The following is a 14,531-nucleotide window of genomic DNA, read 5'->3' on the forward strand; positions in this document are numbered from 1 at the left end:
GTATTTTTAGAGAAATAAGCTCTTGCGGCAAAAGTTGGCTCGAAAAGTGGTGTTTTACATCCCAGGATGAATTACTAAAGGCACCCCATAAATACACTGGAGGTGTCCCAGAAATGTGTTGGAAACACCCCATAAAAAGTGTTAAAGGACCCCAGAAAAGGCGTTGAAGGCACCCTTAAATTGGATAAGGGAACCCCAGAGCAGCCCATCTGTTAAAGGCACCAGCATTTTGGTTAATGGCACCTCACCTTATTCATTTTGAAAAATGAAGAAAAAGGCGGGAAATGGTGGCAGTTCTCTACGTAACTGCATGGATCAAATTTGAAGATGTTCAAAGGAAATTCAATGGCTAAAAATTGCTGGGATGACGTGATTGGACCTAACAGGCTTGGTATGGGTGATTGGATGGACTGTTTTGGGATGGATATCGAGTTTAACGATGAACAGGGTGGAGATATTCTCCGCACATTATTTCCCGTGGTTGTGTGTTACTGGTGTGTGGATAGACCAAGTTATACTCCAAATAAATATTATATAGCGTGTATGGAAGGTATAGAAGTAACCAGAAGCATGTAAACAAATCAGAAAAGAAAATATTCCCTCGTGTTGAAGGGTTGGAGAGTATATATATGGTTCTGGGATGATATAGAGGGGGTGTTGAGAGTTGGTAAGAGAATAGGGAGTTGCAGAGGAAGAAAAATCAAGTTACTGCCATTGTTTCTGCTGCTACTGAAGAACATGAAGAAGAAACGGAGCAAAATAGCAGTCGTTTATGAACAGTGACATCGACAATAGGGTGAGGGTCTTAGAAATATAGTCTTAGTAACAGTAATCTTTTATCGTTCTTGTAACAGGGTTTTGCAACAATAATAAACGTTTCAAACACCCGATTTTTATCATTTTTCCTCCTTTTCATCAATTGTAAAACACTTGTGAGCATCAATGAAGTATTTTGATAGGTTTTTCAACATGATGAGCGGCTAAAATACCTGGTGACTGAGGCAATAGAGGAGCTATTCACTCATGTTTGATTGGTAACTTATTTTTACAATTTCTTTAATTATTTATTTTATTTAATTCACTTGGATCATTAAAAAAAAGATAAAAATGGTTTTCTTAATTAGTTGTGAATTAATTTGATGTTTTATGCTTAGAATTAATTCTTTGATAATTCATGCTTAAGGATTACAATTCAATATTTGGACACCTCATATATTAATAAGTGATTTAATGGAAAAAAGAGATTAATAATAATTTTTGAAATATTATTGTAACCAATCAACTTGAAGTAGTAGTGAATCCGGAGCCTTAGTCCATTTAAAATCTTGATAGAAATTTTATTTGAGTTTATTATATTTTTAGTTTTATTTAAGTCTAAAAAATCTGCTTTCACAAGTCTTAGAGTTCGAATCATATTTACCACTAATACTACAACCATAATTAAAAAACCATCACCTGTCAAACAAAAATACGTCACTTGTTAAGCAACCATGTTGCTCATCTGATAAAAGGCCTCGACGCCCTAAATTTATTGATACAAGGGATGAGAATTGTTTTAACTCAACTCTGTTACTGTTTATACAACGTCTTAAAAAAAACTCTTAGAAAAAATAAAAGAAAGTCTCAGAAAAAAGCCCAGTCAATCAAAAAAAGGGATAAAAAGGTTGAAGAAAACTATGATCATGAAGCTTGTTTCAAGTGCTATAGAAGTATCCATAATACTTCCAAAACTTTTGATGAGAAGTTAAGTGTGTTAAATAAAGCATGGATGACTACTCTTGACTACTGTCCTGAGGACGATATATGTGTAAGTTCTCTTAACCTCTTTGCTGATAATCACACTTGCCCTCCTAACAGTCCTGACTATTCCATGAGGCACAATCTTACTTCTCCAGAAGAGTTTCAATTGGAAAGGGAAATCTTTCTTAAAGAGATTGAAGATCTGGAATGTCAACTGTTCAATTTAAAATAGGAGGTTGCTATAACTCATATGTGTGATACTAATAAGGAACATCGAACGTCTTCGATTAATTCTGTTAAGCATTTGACTCCATGTCATTCTCAAATCACTCTGAAAAGGATGATATAGAGCACCACAAGGAAATACCAAACGGTTTGGTTTCCTTCTGTGAAAATCAAGATCATTATGACATTGTGGTAACTGAAGATCAAAAATATTTTCTCTCTGTTAAACCCTGTTTTCAGAAGATGAAAAGGAAATCTCTGACAAGGTTTTCCAAATCCATTCATAATTTGGGAAACATAACAAACAAGGTATTTGATACCATGCTAAAAAGGGGGAAATAATGTTGTGAGTAACTCTTCTTCCCTGAAGGCAAAACAGAAACATGGAAAAAAAAATTCCATCCTCTTTCAAGAAGTCATCCAGTCCTATTTTGGATTGGAAGTATTACAATTTGTAATTGTGATTCAACATGATTCCTGCATTTCTCTCTTGGGAAAGAATCATAAACTTCAAGAGGGTTGTGATGAGATATTTATGTTCAAATCCAAGTCTGGTCATATTTCCTTTTGTTTTGTCAAGAGCCGGTTCTATACTTAAATGCGTTTCCCTATAAAACTTTTTCATGGAATAACCAAATTCTGTTAGGGTTTTGGTCAAAGGTCTTTTTGGAAAATTTATCCCCCGTATTAACTCTTTTTAAGATGAAGACTTTTCCTTGATACGGGCATTTCATTTTCCCTTATTCTATCATGTCCTCATCAAGTCTTTCAAGCAAAGAAAGTGATATTTGGACAGTTCTATTTCCCTCTAAGAAGGTTCATTTTGATTCCTCTGACAGTGAGATGTGCTCCAACAAGCATGACTCCTCTTCTGATGGGAATCACTCTGCCTCTCATTATGATAAGCTCTATTTAACCATGAATCTCGTCTTGGAACAAATTCATGCTCTGAAAAGTGATCTTGAATCCTCTTCCAAAAGACTTGAAGAAAAGATGGATAATCTTGAATCCAGGACTGATCTGATTGAAGACGAGCTTGATGAATATAGGGAATATGAGAAGAGTATCCAAAGTAAGTGAAATTTTTCATAGGAGTTGTTTTTGATTGACTAGTAAATCTTCTCTCGTTTATGTTTTTAGAAGAATAACTAGGGTTTGGAATAACCATTATTGTTAGTACACATAGCTATGTCCACCGATTTTCATCTTCATTGTTTTTAGATTTTTTTATTTAAATTCTAAAGTTTCTTGGAAGATGATTTATGCAATTTTAATCTTTATGATTTTATATATTGCAAATTTTTATGGGATATGTTGTTTACGTCCGTGAACCCGTGACTGTCCCATACTTGTTCAAAAGTTATCTCTATTATGTCGGTATGAATGTATTGATGGAAGATAGAATGAACTTTTGATATTACAAAAGTTAAATCCTTTTATGTCATATTTTGATGGAAGAAAGGATAAAGATTTTGTTTACAAGGATTAAGTCTATTATATTGCATTGTGCAAATAGTGATGGAAAATAGGATGAGTCCTTGTCTATTCCGCAGTACTTGGTCGATCTCTGATCCATATTTTTGTGCATATACTGTGTTGCTCCATAAGTTTTTCTTGTGTTTGAGCATGACCAATTGAATTGATCATACTCGTGTGGTCAATTTAGTTGTTGCTCCGTAAGTTCTCTTATGTCGAGCATGGCCAATTGAATTGATCACTTTCTTGTGGTTAGTTTAGTGTTGTGTATTCCGATTAAATTAATTATGGGTTCTCTTATGATTAATTTAGTTGTACTATTTTTGATTGAAATAATCATGGGTTGTCTTGTGGTTAATTCAACTGAATATTTTGGACACAAATTCATGTTTTCATGTGATTTGGTTGTCCAAAGAAATCCTTCTTTTCTTGTGAAAGTAAGGTCGCATTTGTTGTTCTTTCAGGAAAGATATTTTAGGGGGGAGAGTTCTTTTGAACTTGTGATTAATTGAAAAATATTTGTGGGGAGTGCGGCTGTGGAATATTAGGGGTTATCTTGTATCCTTATTAATTCCTTGATGAATGCATTTAGCTTCGGCTTTATGATGGAATCTAAATAAGTTGGTATGATATTCTCTTTTAGTCATGAAGTACCTCCGTGAAAATTTCATGAGGATCCCACTAGTTTTCATACCTTTGCCAATTTATATTGACAAAAAGGGGGAGATAATGTGTAGTGTGATACTACAAATACATATGGTTTACGGATCATTATGTAAGAGGGGAGTGATTTTCATGTTGATATAAGTATTGACTAAAGGGGAGTGATGAATATCACCATATATAGTATTGTTTTCAAAGTTGTGATACAATTGAACTTTGATGTTGTGTAACAATATTATGACACTGTATAACAACGATTGAGATCATTTTGTTTTCACATTGTTATAGCTACGGATCTTTAACAACTATGATGCTGAACTTACAACCTTTAGGATCATGGAGTACTTGGAAGTGACGAAGATTTCGAGTCGCGTTAAAGATGCCAAGGAGATCAAGCATGTGGATGAGATGCTACAATTTTTATTTATTTTTTAACCCATATGTATTGATAGTTTTGTCGCTAAAATTGACAAAGAGGGAGATTGTTAGAGCATTGCTCGATCGAACTCGCATGCGTTTCTATCTCAAGCATATTTGTCAATGTTAGTGATCAAAACTATAAGTCTTGATTTCTAGCCTATTTTGTTGTCAAAGTTGTGATACAGATGAACTTTGATGCTGTGTAATAATACTATGAAACTGTATAACAATGATTTAGAGCATTTTGTTTTCTCATTGCTATATCTACGGATCTTCAACAACTATGATGCTGAACTTACAACCTTTAGGATCATGGAGTACTTGGAAATGATGAAGATTTCGAGTAGCGTTGAAGATGCCAAGGAGATCAAGCATTTGGATGAGAAGCTACAACTTTATTTATTTTGTAATCCATATGTATTGATAGTTTTGTCACTAAAATTGACAAAGGGGGAGATTGTTAGAGCATTGCTCGGTCGAACTCGCATGCGTTGTTATCTCAAGCATATTTGTCAATGTTAGTGATCAAAACTATAGTATCGATTTCTAGCCTAGTTTTAGACTATTTTATTGTCAAAGTTGTGATACAATTGAACTTTGATGCTGTGAAATAATACTATGACACTGTATGACAATGATTGGGAGCATTTTGTTTTCTCATTATTATAGCTACAGATCTTTAACAACTATGATGCTGAACTTACAACCTTTAGGATCATGGAGTACTTAGAAGTGACGAAGATTTTGAGTCGCGTTGAAGATACCAAGGAGATCAAGCATGTGGATGAGAAGCTAGAATTTTTATTTATTTTGTAATCCATATGTATTGATAGTTTTGTCATTAAAATTAACAATGGGGAAGATTGTTAGAGCATTGCTCGGTCGAACTCGCATGCGTTGCTATCTCAAGCATGTTTGTCAATGTTAGTGATCAAAAATGTAAGTCTTGATTTCTAGCCTATTTATAGATGTCTCGGACTAGGACATAGATAGTGTAGTTGAGCTTAGATATCTTGGCGTTCATCTCTTGAAGACGAAGAACTACTAAGGAGAGCTTGTGGAACTTCTTCGACAAAAGGTATGTGGAGACCTGAACTCATCTAACACTTGGAAAATCTATTTCTACTATCTCCTATATTGAGACATAAGTCATGTTACGATATAGTTTTCACTATACACATTTGAGATTTCGAGCTGAGTATATCTCGCTTACATATTTCTCAAAATATGTGTTGATAAGCTTTCGCTTCGAACAAGTTCATCTTATATCATGAGAAAATTTCCGAGTAACATCTTACATGGTTTGTGTGATACAATCATTTGATATAGGCTTGGAATATTTCGATAATGATTATTTCAATATCTTGGAAATTGTATGATGCTAATAGTGTATGAAAATGGCTATTGTCATTATAGAAGAATGTTTCAATGATTGAAATGAAGAGTTGATAATGTAATCATATTTTGATATAAGCATATATAGTATGTTCGCACATTAGTGTATAAATCCATAAACCAGGATCCAAGAGTATGCATATGTGTGCATACGAAATCGGTGAAGGAGACAGGTTTAGTATGCGTACCCGTACGCATACTGGCGGAAGTTTTCGAACCGAATATATCTGTTGGGTTTAGGAATTACAAACTCCTAACTAGTCACCCTAAGTATGCGTACACGTACGCATACTGGCGGAAGTTTTCGAACCGAGAATTTCTGCTGAGTTTGGAAACTTAACAAACTCAAAATCCGGTTGCTTCAGTATGCATACCCCTACGCATACTTGAGCTGGTTATTTTTATCAAATCGGTCTATTCATGAAATTAAACATTTAATTCATAAGGAATGCAATCTTTGCAAACTGTGGCTATAATGTTCATGATTGATTCAAGTGAATCAAACCGATTTTGTTTTGATTTTTTTTCTACAATTGAACAACTCATTAACTAGTTTCATCTGAGTCATTTGAACTAGTTATGGTTAAGATGCATAAGGTTTATATGAGAGTAATCATATGGCGAACCTCGGTTAACTATTTGTGAACCAGCATGGTGTACATGTTTAGGTACGGCTACATAAACCTAAATGAGGGTACATTTAATTTGTGTGTAACAAGCTAAGTTCGATCTAATGGTTGAAAGATATTAGCTTGGGTAAATCAGGTTTTTTATCTAATGTTGATTATTGAATTCTTTGTTACCAAGGTAACTTAGATTGCAAAGCCTGATTTGAAAACTATATAAAGGAGAACTCTAGCAACTGGGAAGACTAATCCCCACACCTCTTGTGTGTTACTAGTTGCATAACTAGAGTCGATCCTTTAACTTTAGGTTTCTTCCCGAGACCATGTAGGTTAATGACTTAAAGACTTCATTGGGATTGTGAAGCCAAACCCAACTATTATGTTCATAGTTGTGTAATCTGATCTTGCTATTTCTATCATTTTGAGTGCAATTGGAATAATTGGATCGAGATTTTATATCTCCGATAGGAAACATAGAAAAGTAATCACAAACAAACTTCGTCTCATCGTTTGTGATTCCACAATAACTTTTTTCGCTAGTCGATTAAGTTTATTATGAGGTGATTGATAATATTAGGCTGTTTTTCGGGAACATAAGTCCGGGTTATCAATTGGTTCATGTGGGAGACAGATTTATTCAATCATATATGCTTTTCTGTGTGAGACAGATTTATCTATCAAGTCTTCTACCTTGGGTCGTAGCAAGTCTTAGTTGTGGGTGAGATCAGCTAAGGGAATCAAATGCGTAGTATCCTACTGGGATCAGAGACGTAAGGAGCGTAAATGTACCTTGAATCAGTGTGAGATTGATTAGGGTTCAATTAAAGTCCAGTTTGAAGTTAATTGGTAGTAGGCTAGTGTATGTAGCGACTTAATATAATGGGGTGTTCAATCTGGACTAGGTCCTGGGGGTTTTCTGCATTTGCGGTTTCCTCGTTAACAAAATTCTGGTGTTTGTGTTATTTATTTTCCGCATTATATATGTTGTTATATAATTAAAATATCATAGGTTGTGCGTTAAGATCAATCAATTAGAATATCCAACCTTTGCTTGTTGATTTACATTGATTGACACTTGAACATTGGTCTTTGGTACCGTTCAAGTAACTCCACTTATATTCAATCGGGATTGCAGATTTCTATTTGCCGATTGCAGATTGAATTAAGAGTTAGAGATATTAAAACTCCTTGATATACTTTATTCTAGATTGAGTCGGACTGTCTAGTTGATTCTCTAGAAAGTGTATTGGAGTAAGTGCTATCAGATTTCCAAACGAATTGTTGGGTGTGGTTGTTAGACCTCCGCATTTTCAGACTTGAAGACTTCATTGGGATTGTGAACCAGACCCAACTATTCTCCTTGTAGTTTCGTGATCCGATCTTGTTGTTTCTATCGTGTTGAGTACAATTGAGATAATTGACTCGAGATTTTATATCTCTGATAGGCAAGATAAAAAAGTAATCACAAAAACCTTTGTCTTATCATTTGTGATTCCACAATAACTTGTTTCGCTAGTCGATTAAGTTTATTATGAGTTGATTGATAATACTAGGCTGTTCTTCGGGAATATAAGTCCGGTTTATCAATTGGTTCTTGTTCACATTGATTTATCAAAAGACACAAAAAAAACTCTTGGGTATTTCAGTGGGAGATAGATTTATTTAATCCCATAGACTTTTATGTGTGAGGCAGGTTTATTTATCAAGTCTTCGAATTTGGGTCGTAGCAACTCTTAGTTGTGGGTAAGATCAGTTAAGGGAATCAAGTGCGTAGTATCCTGCTGGAATCGGATACGTAAAGAACACAATTTTACTTCAATCAGTGTGAGATTGATTAGGGTTCAACTAGAGTCCATACGAAGTTAGCTTTGTAGTAGGCTAGTGTCTGTAGCGTCTTAATACAATGTGGTGTTCAAATATGGACTAGGTACCGGGGTTTTTCTGCATTTGCGGTTTCCTCGTTAAAAAAATTCCGGTGTATGTGTTATTTCTTTTCCGCATTATATTTTGTTTTATAATTAAAATATCACAGGTTGTGCATTAAGTTCAATCAATTAGAATATCCAACCTTTGGTTGTTGATTTACACTTGATTGGCACTTGAACATTGGTCTTTGATACCGTTCAAGTAACTCCTCTTATATTCAATCAGGCTCGCAGATTTCTATTTGCTGATTGCGGATTGAATTAAGAGTTAGAGATATTAAACTCTTTGATATACTTCTCTAGATTGAGTCTGATTGTTTAGTTGATTCCCTAAAAAGTGTATTGGAGTAAGTCTTCTTAGATTGCCAAACGAATTGTTGGGTGTGGTTGTTAGACCCCTGTATTTTCAATTGGTATCAGAGAAGTCAAACACGTTAAAGACCTTATAAGTCTGTGTTTGTAAGAGATCTAATGATGGAAAGAATATTCTCAAAAACGCTTGACCAGAAAAGGATAAACTCAATATTAAATGTGTTCTAGAAACCATCGATAAAGTTGAGAATCCTGATTTAAAGAAACTCATCAATTTTTTATGTGTCGAAATACATTGTTTCACAAGAAAATTTGATGATCTTCATCATGAAGTACATATCAAAAAATCCGTGCTTCAAGAACATACTGAAGAGGTAGTTAACCTTTAGAAAAGGTTAGATAATCAAATCCGGATCAATTCTTATTTTGCTGCAGAAATTGCAAATCTTAAGGATTTGAATTTAAATAAATCCTCTAATTTTCCTTGAATAATTGCTATAAATCAGGTAACAAACGAAAGTCTAGGCTTTGTGAAACCTTATGGTGCTCAGATTTCTTCGAATAAGGATAAGGATGTTGGAACATGACTGTTTTGCGGTGCTCGTAATCACTTTCAATACGCATGTATTCTTTTCAATAAAATATTAAAAGTTGGAGGTTATATTCATAAGAAAACTGTACAAATTTTATCTTCTCTTAAAAGACCTTCAATACTAACAAGAAAACCTAATGTGGTTAGTAATGCTAGTATGGGAGCATTTGATTTAAAGCCAACATCACCTTTTCAATGGTTCCTTGATAGTAGATGTAGTAGACACATGACTGGAGATCTCTCTTGGTTTACCAACTGAAGCAATTTTGATGGTGGACCAGTGACTTTCAGAGATGGAAGTTGTTGCTACATAAGCAAGAAGAGGACGATCAAATTACGTAGAGTTCCTGAAATACATGATGTCATATACGTAAAAGGTATGTGTTAGAGCATAGCTCGGTTGAACCCACCAAGCGTTGGTATGTCAAGTTTGGTTGTCATATTTTAGTGAACCGAAACTCATTTTAAGAGTCGCTTGATTATGTACTAGAGTCAACCTCGTATAGGTTAGCTTGAAAGTATTAGGATATGAGACATTAAAAGTATTGCGAAGACTTGAAGAAGTAAAGAAGTAAGAATCTACAACGACAACATCATCCTTCCACTTGAGGTTAGTGATATTTGACTTGAACTGTTTCATTCCCAAACATATCTTTCAAGTTGTGCATATTGAAAACAAAACTGCGAAGCATGAACACTCTAGATAGACATAGTATTAAGGAATACAATACGAGGTTTATTGCTTAACCATTAAACTTTGTAGATAAGACATCGACATAATCGTTTGAATACTATTCTGATTATGTATGGGTATGAGGTGAGGATTTCATCATAGGAAACAATGTTTTACATGTGTTTTAAGGAAGTAAGTTCATGAACTAGTTTTGTGAATCGAAAAAGAAATCGCCAGGCATTATTGGTATTGTTATTCATTGCATATTTTGTGAATAACCAATATGTGTGATTAGTATAACCGCTCACGACTTGTTTGTTTTCTTGGGAAAACTATTCACAAAGGCCTGACTTATGTATTGGTATGACTTTTATTAGTGAAACTGATCTTAAGTAATCACATGATGATATGATCGAGTTTGTGTATGTGTAAGACCAACTCTGGGTAAAGGGGAACCGATCCTAGTAAGAGGTGCAACACATCACAAAGGGGAATCAATTCTTGTATGAGGTGCATCAAGGTTTATAGCAGAAAGGGGAACCGATCCTATGGACATGTGCAACACGTTTTTAGGCAAAGGGGAACCGATCCTATGGACATGTGAAACACATATAAGTTATATATATATGTGGGGAACTGATCCTAGTACTCAGTTAACCGAATTTTGGAAAGCTAGTGTGACTATGCACAGTACTCACATGGAGGTAGAACCGAAAATTGTTTTGGTAGAACCGTTAAACCCATGATTTGTGATTGAGTATTCTTGATCAATCACGTAGTTCTTGAAAGTCAGATGAACAAATTCTAAACTTGTTTGGAAGTGTGGTAAATCGGTTTCAAGGTGGTAAGTATGAAAGAGGACTTACAAGGTAAGGATGTTGACACACTTTGAACACGTGCAATTATGCTTATCTTTATTGTTCAAAGTTATTCATTAATAGCTAAAGGAAGAAAATCCCAGGATCGAAATTAAATAAGTTAAGAATATTTTATTTAAGGTTTTAATATTATATATGGAAAATAAGAATTAGTAATGTGCATTTATTAGTTAGAGATTTTTTAAGGAGATTTTCGGTCAATATTTTGGACAGAGCATTTCCAGGAATTATGAAAACCGAATTTGTAAATTATATTGCATATCTTGAGAACATTTTCGGTTTTGGAAATTCCTTGGTGAAGTTTGCATTTCTAGCAAACTATTCCTTCGTGACAGCAAAGTTCCTCAGTTGTGTTGTTACTGGTGAAGCCGCCTATTTGGAGAGGAGAGTAACCTAATTAGGCGAAATCTCTTGCGGGCGCTCAGTTTAAAGTATTATTTGGGATTGAGAAGCTCTATTAGTACTGTTGGTGGGAAACTAGATAATTGCGGTTTATCTTTTGTTTTCGATTGATTTGATTGACCAACACTGGTTGAACTTTGATTGCACCTAATGTGTTTATGCTTGAGAATCCTCTCTTCTGATATAAGATTCACTCAAACTAGTTTTAAGTTTCGACATGGATCTTTAGACTGTTGTTAGTGATAAAGACGATCTTGTGATAATCCATTGTTAACAGACTCCGTTCTGCGCGTGATTGATCACAAGAGATTCAAGTTGTTGTGTGCAGAAGTTTATTGAAGATTTAAGAAGATTTGAATACAAAGAAGAGATTGAAGATTTCTGACTTGGGTTTATAATCTTTGGTGTGCACAATACTTATTTCGGTAACAGAGGATCTAACTATAATCAGTTTATCCTTGTGGTGATTAGATTGATTAAATGAGTAGATCGACATCAATACAATTCTTTGTGATTAAAAGTATTGATTGCAAAATCTTAACAATTACCTTTGGTAGTTGAACATAAGATAGATCTAAGGACCCGACGAAGGAGTTTATTGAGATAAAAAGAAGAGCCTTTGTCCAACTCATATCACTTGGTTGAAGAGAGTTGACACCAAATAGATTTGTTGTTCCTTTACTGTTTGTAATACGAACCAAAGTAATGTTTCCAAGTACGTGACTTATTACAGGTCGGAGGCGTGGGAATATAGACGGAACTAGGTGAACTATAGGTTTAGTTACTTGGTGTAAACTATAAGAAGTTGGTTTGATTTTTTATAAAGGCTTAATCCTGAGAGTATTCAATTCTGGACAAGGTCCCGAGGTTCTTCTGCATTTGCGGTTTCCTCGTTAACAAAATCTTGTTGTGCCATTTACTTTTATTTTCCGCAATTATAATTGTTGTTATTATAATTTAAAGTAAATTACACAAACGTTAATTCCTATTTAGTTGATAGCAATCCTATTGTGTTGGTTAATTCCAAACCTCTTATCATGTAGACATACTTCGTTGTAGTATTGTGTCGATCTCGTATCCATAGACAATCATACAAAGTATGAACCGATTAGTCGTATTGTCTCGACTCAGTCCATAGACAATCACTTTCGGAAAAAAGACTTATATGTGGAGAAGTTTTAGCTTGAGGTATATTTGGGTACCCTCGCCTTTTCAATATGACTGATGTATTTTCAAAGTTGTAGTAAATAGGATGGGGTTCTTTTCGAACTTTTGAAGGGAATAATTTTTTTTTTTAGATTTAAATAAATTCAGAAATGTAGTAAATTAAATTAACAAGTGATAAAAAAGTTTATGGAGAAAATAGGGGTGATGATTCCACCTTTCAACAATATTTATGTAACTTTATTTAATTTTTTATTATGCAAATTTAACAATTATTTTGATTCTAAATATTGCCACAAGTAGATTTTCAAAATATCAAAGATTAATCGCAAGCATAATACATCAAGAGCATAAAACTAAGCATGTATTATCAAGAGAAAATATATTTGATTAATAAAAATCATTTAAATCATTTATTTTCAATGCAAATAATCATATATAAATGTTGTAAAAATTAATCAAATAAGTATTACCACATAAATATTGCAAGAAAGGCTTCCTCCGTCACCCCTGGGATTGGGTTTAGCTACTCATGATAGAAAAACTCTCAAAATGATTCATTGATACTCAAAAGTTGTTTACAATCAAGAGAAAATGGAAAAAAATGGTTTACAACAATGTTTGCAACGCATAAAAATGTTACAAACTGCCGTTAGAAGAGCGACAGAAGCTAAGTGTCGTTTCCTGGCTGAATACGACCGCCAGCTGAACGTCGCAACGACTGCTTCTGCATGTCTGTTCTTCGCGTTCTTCAGTTTACATCAGCAGAAAACTCTTCACTGCGTGTTCTTCTTTTTGATTTTTTAGACTCCTAAACTATCCCAAAGACCCTCCCCTTCTCCCAAACTATTATGCCTTGTATTTATAGTGTTTTAGGACCAAAATCTTCGACAATAACACTGTAATATCTTCCATCAATTCCATTATTCTCAATTTTTAACAATAATTTCCATTTTTAGCTAAATCACACGTAAACTTTGATCCTGCACGCTCTAGTAAGCCTTATACATGCCTCATAAGTCCTCCAACTCCTCCAAAACACTTCCATGCACAACAAAAACACACAAACACCGTGTACATGTCGTGTTTACTCTGTGTAGCTCTGTTTTGAGCTCCAGAATTAAATCGATGTTTCCAGCCAATTCCGATCAAATTCGACACCCAAAATATCTTCCTTATGATAAATCACAAATTCCCACAAAATTTCATCCATTGAATCGACCCATAACCCCTTCATTTTTGTGATCAAAAATCTGCCAGAAAAATGCAAATTTTTCCCGCTAAAATGAAATTTGAATTTTTGTTTTCACGCCAAAATTGTTCTTGCTGTTTTTGATCAATTGGTGATTATCCAGCCAATTATAACTGAATTCGATCATACCATTATCTCTGTTTAGCTCAATGGAAGATACCCAATGATTTTTAGCTGTTTAGTCTCACTATAAGACCTCCAAATCCTAACCCTAATTTGACACCAATTTTTCCTCCAAAATTCAAATTTTCAAATGAAGAAGAAGGGTGCCCCTTATCCAACGTCCTGGGGTGTAAATAGCAATTGGGGTGGAAATAGTAATTTTTGGGTGGAAATAGTATTTTTTTTAGGTTTCTCCGGGATATTTCTGAGACATTTCCAGCGCATTTCTGGGACGCCTCTAGTACATTTTTGGGGTACCCTTAGTAATTTTCTCCGGGGTGTAAAACACTACTTTTTGAGCCCATTTCGCCGCAAAGGATTATTTCTCTAAAAATTCCTAAAAAGACATAAAATAACACAATAAGTATAAAATCGAACACTAACAAAACATATAATTGAGACATATTAGACACATAAATGTGTCTATCAACACCCCCAAACTTATTATTTGCTAGTCCTCGAGCAAAAATAATACTGAAAACAAAATCCTAACTCACTAGGTGTCCCTAATGACCGAGTTAATCTCGGGAGGGTTTACCAGAGGTTTACCGACAAAACCTTTACTCTAGACCCTAGCCGTCTACACAAAATCTTGGAAGGCACTAAAAAATCTCCTTGGTTGGTAT

This window comes from Papaver somniferum, chromosome 3, assembly GCF_003573695.1.
Source record: "Papaver somniferum cultivar HN1 chromosome 3, ASM357369v1, whole genome shotgun sequence".
Taxonomy (NCBI): domain Eukaryota; kingdom Viridiplantae; phylum Streptophyta; class Magnoliopsida; order Ranunculales; family Papaveraceae; genus Papaver; species Papaver somniferum.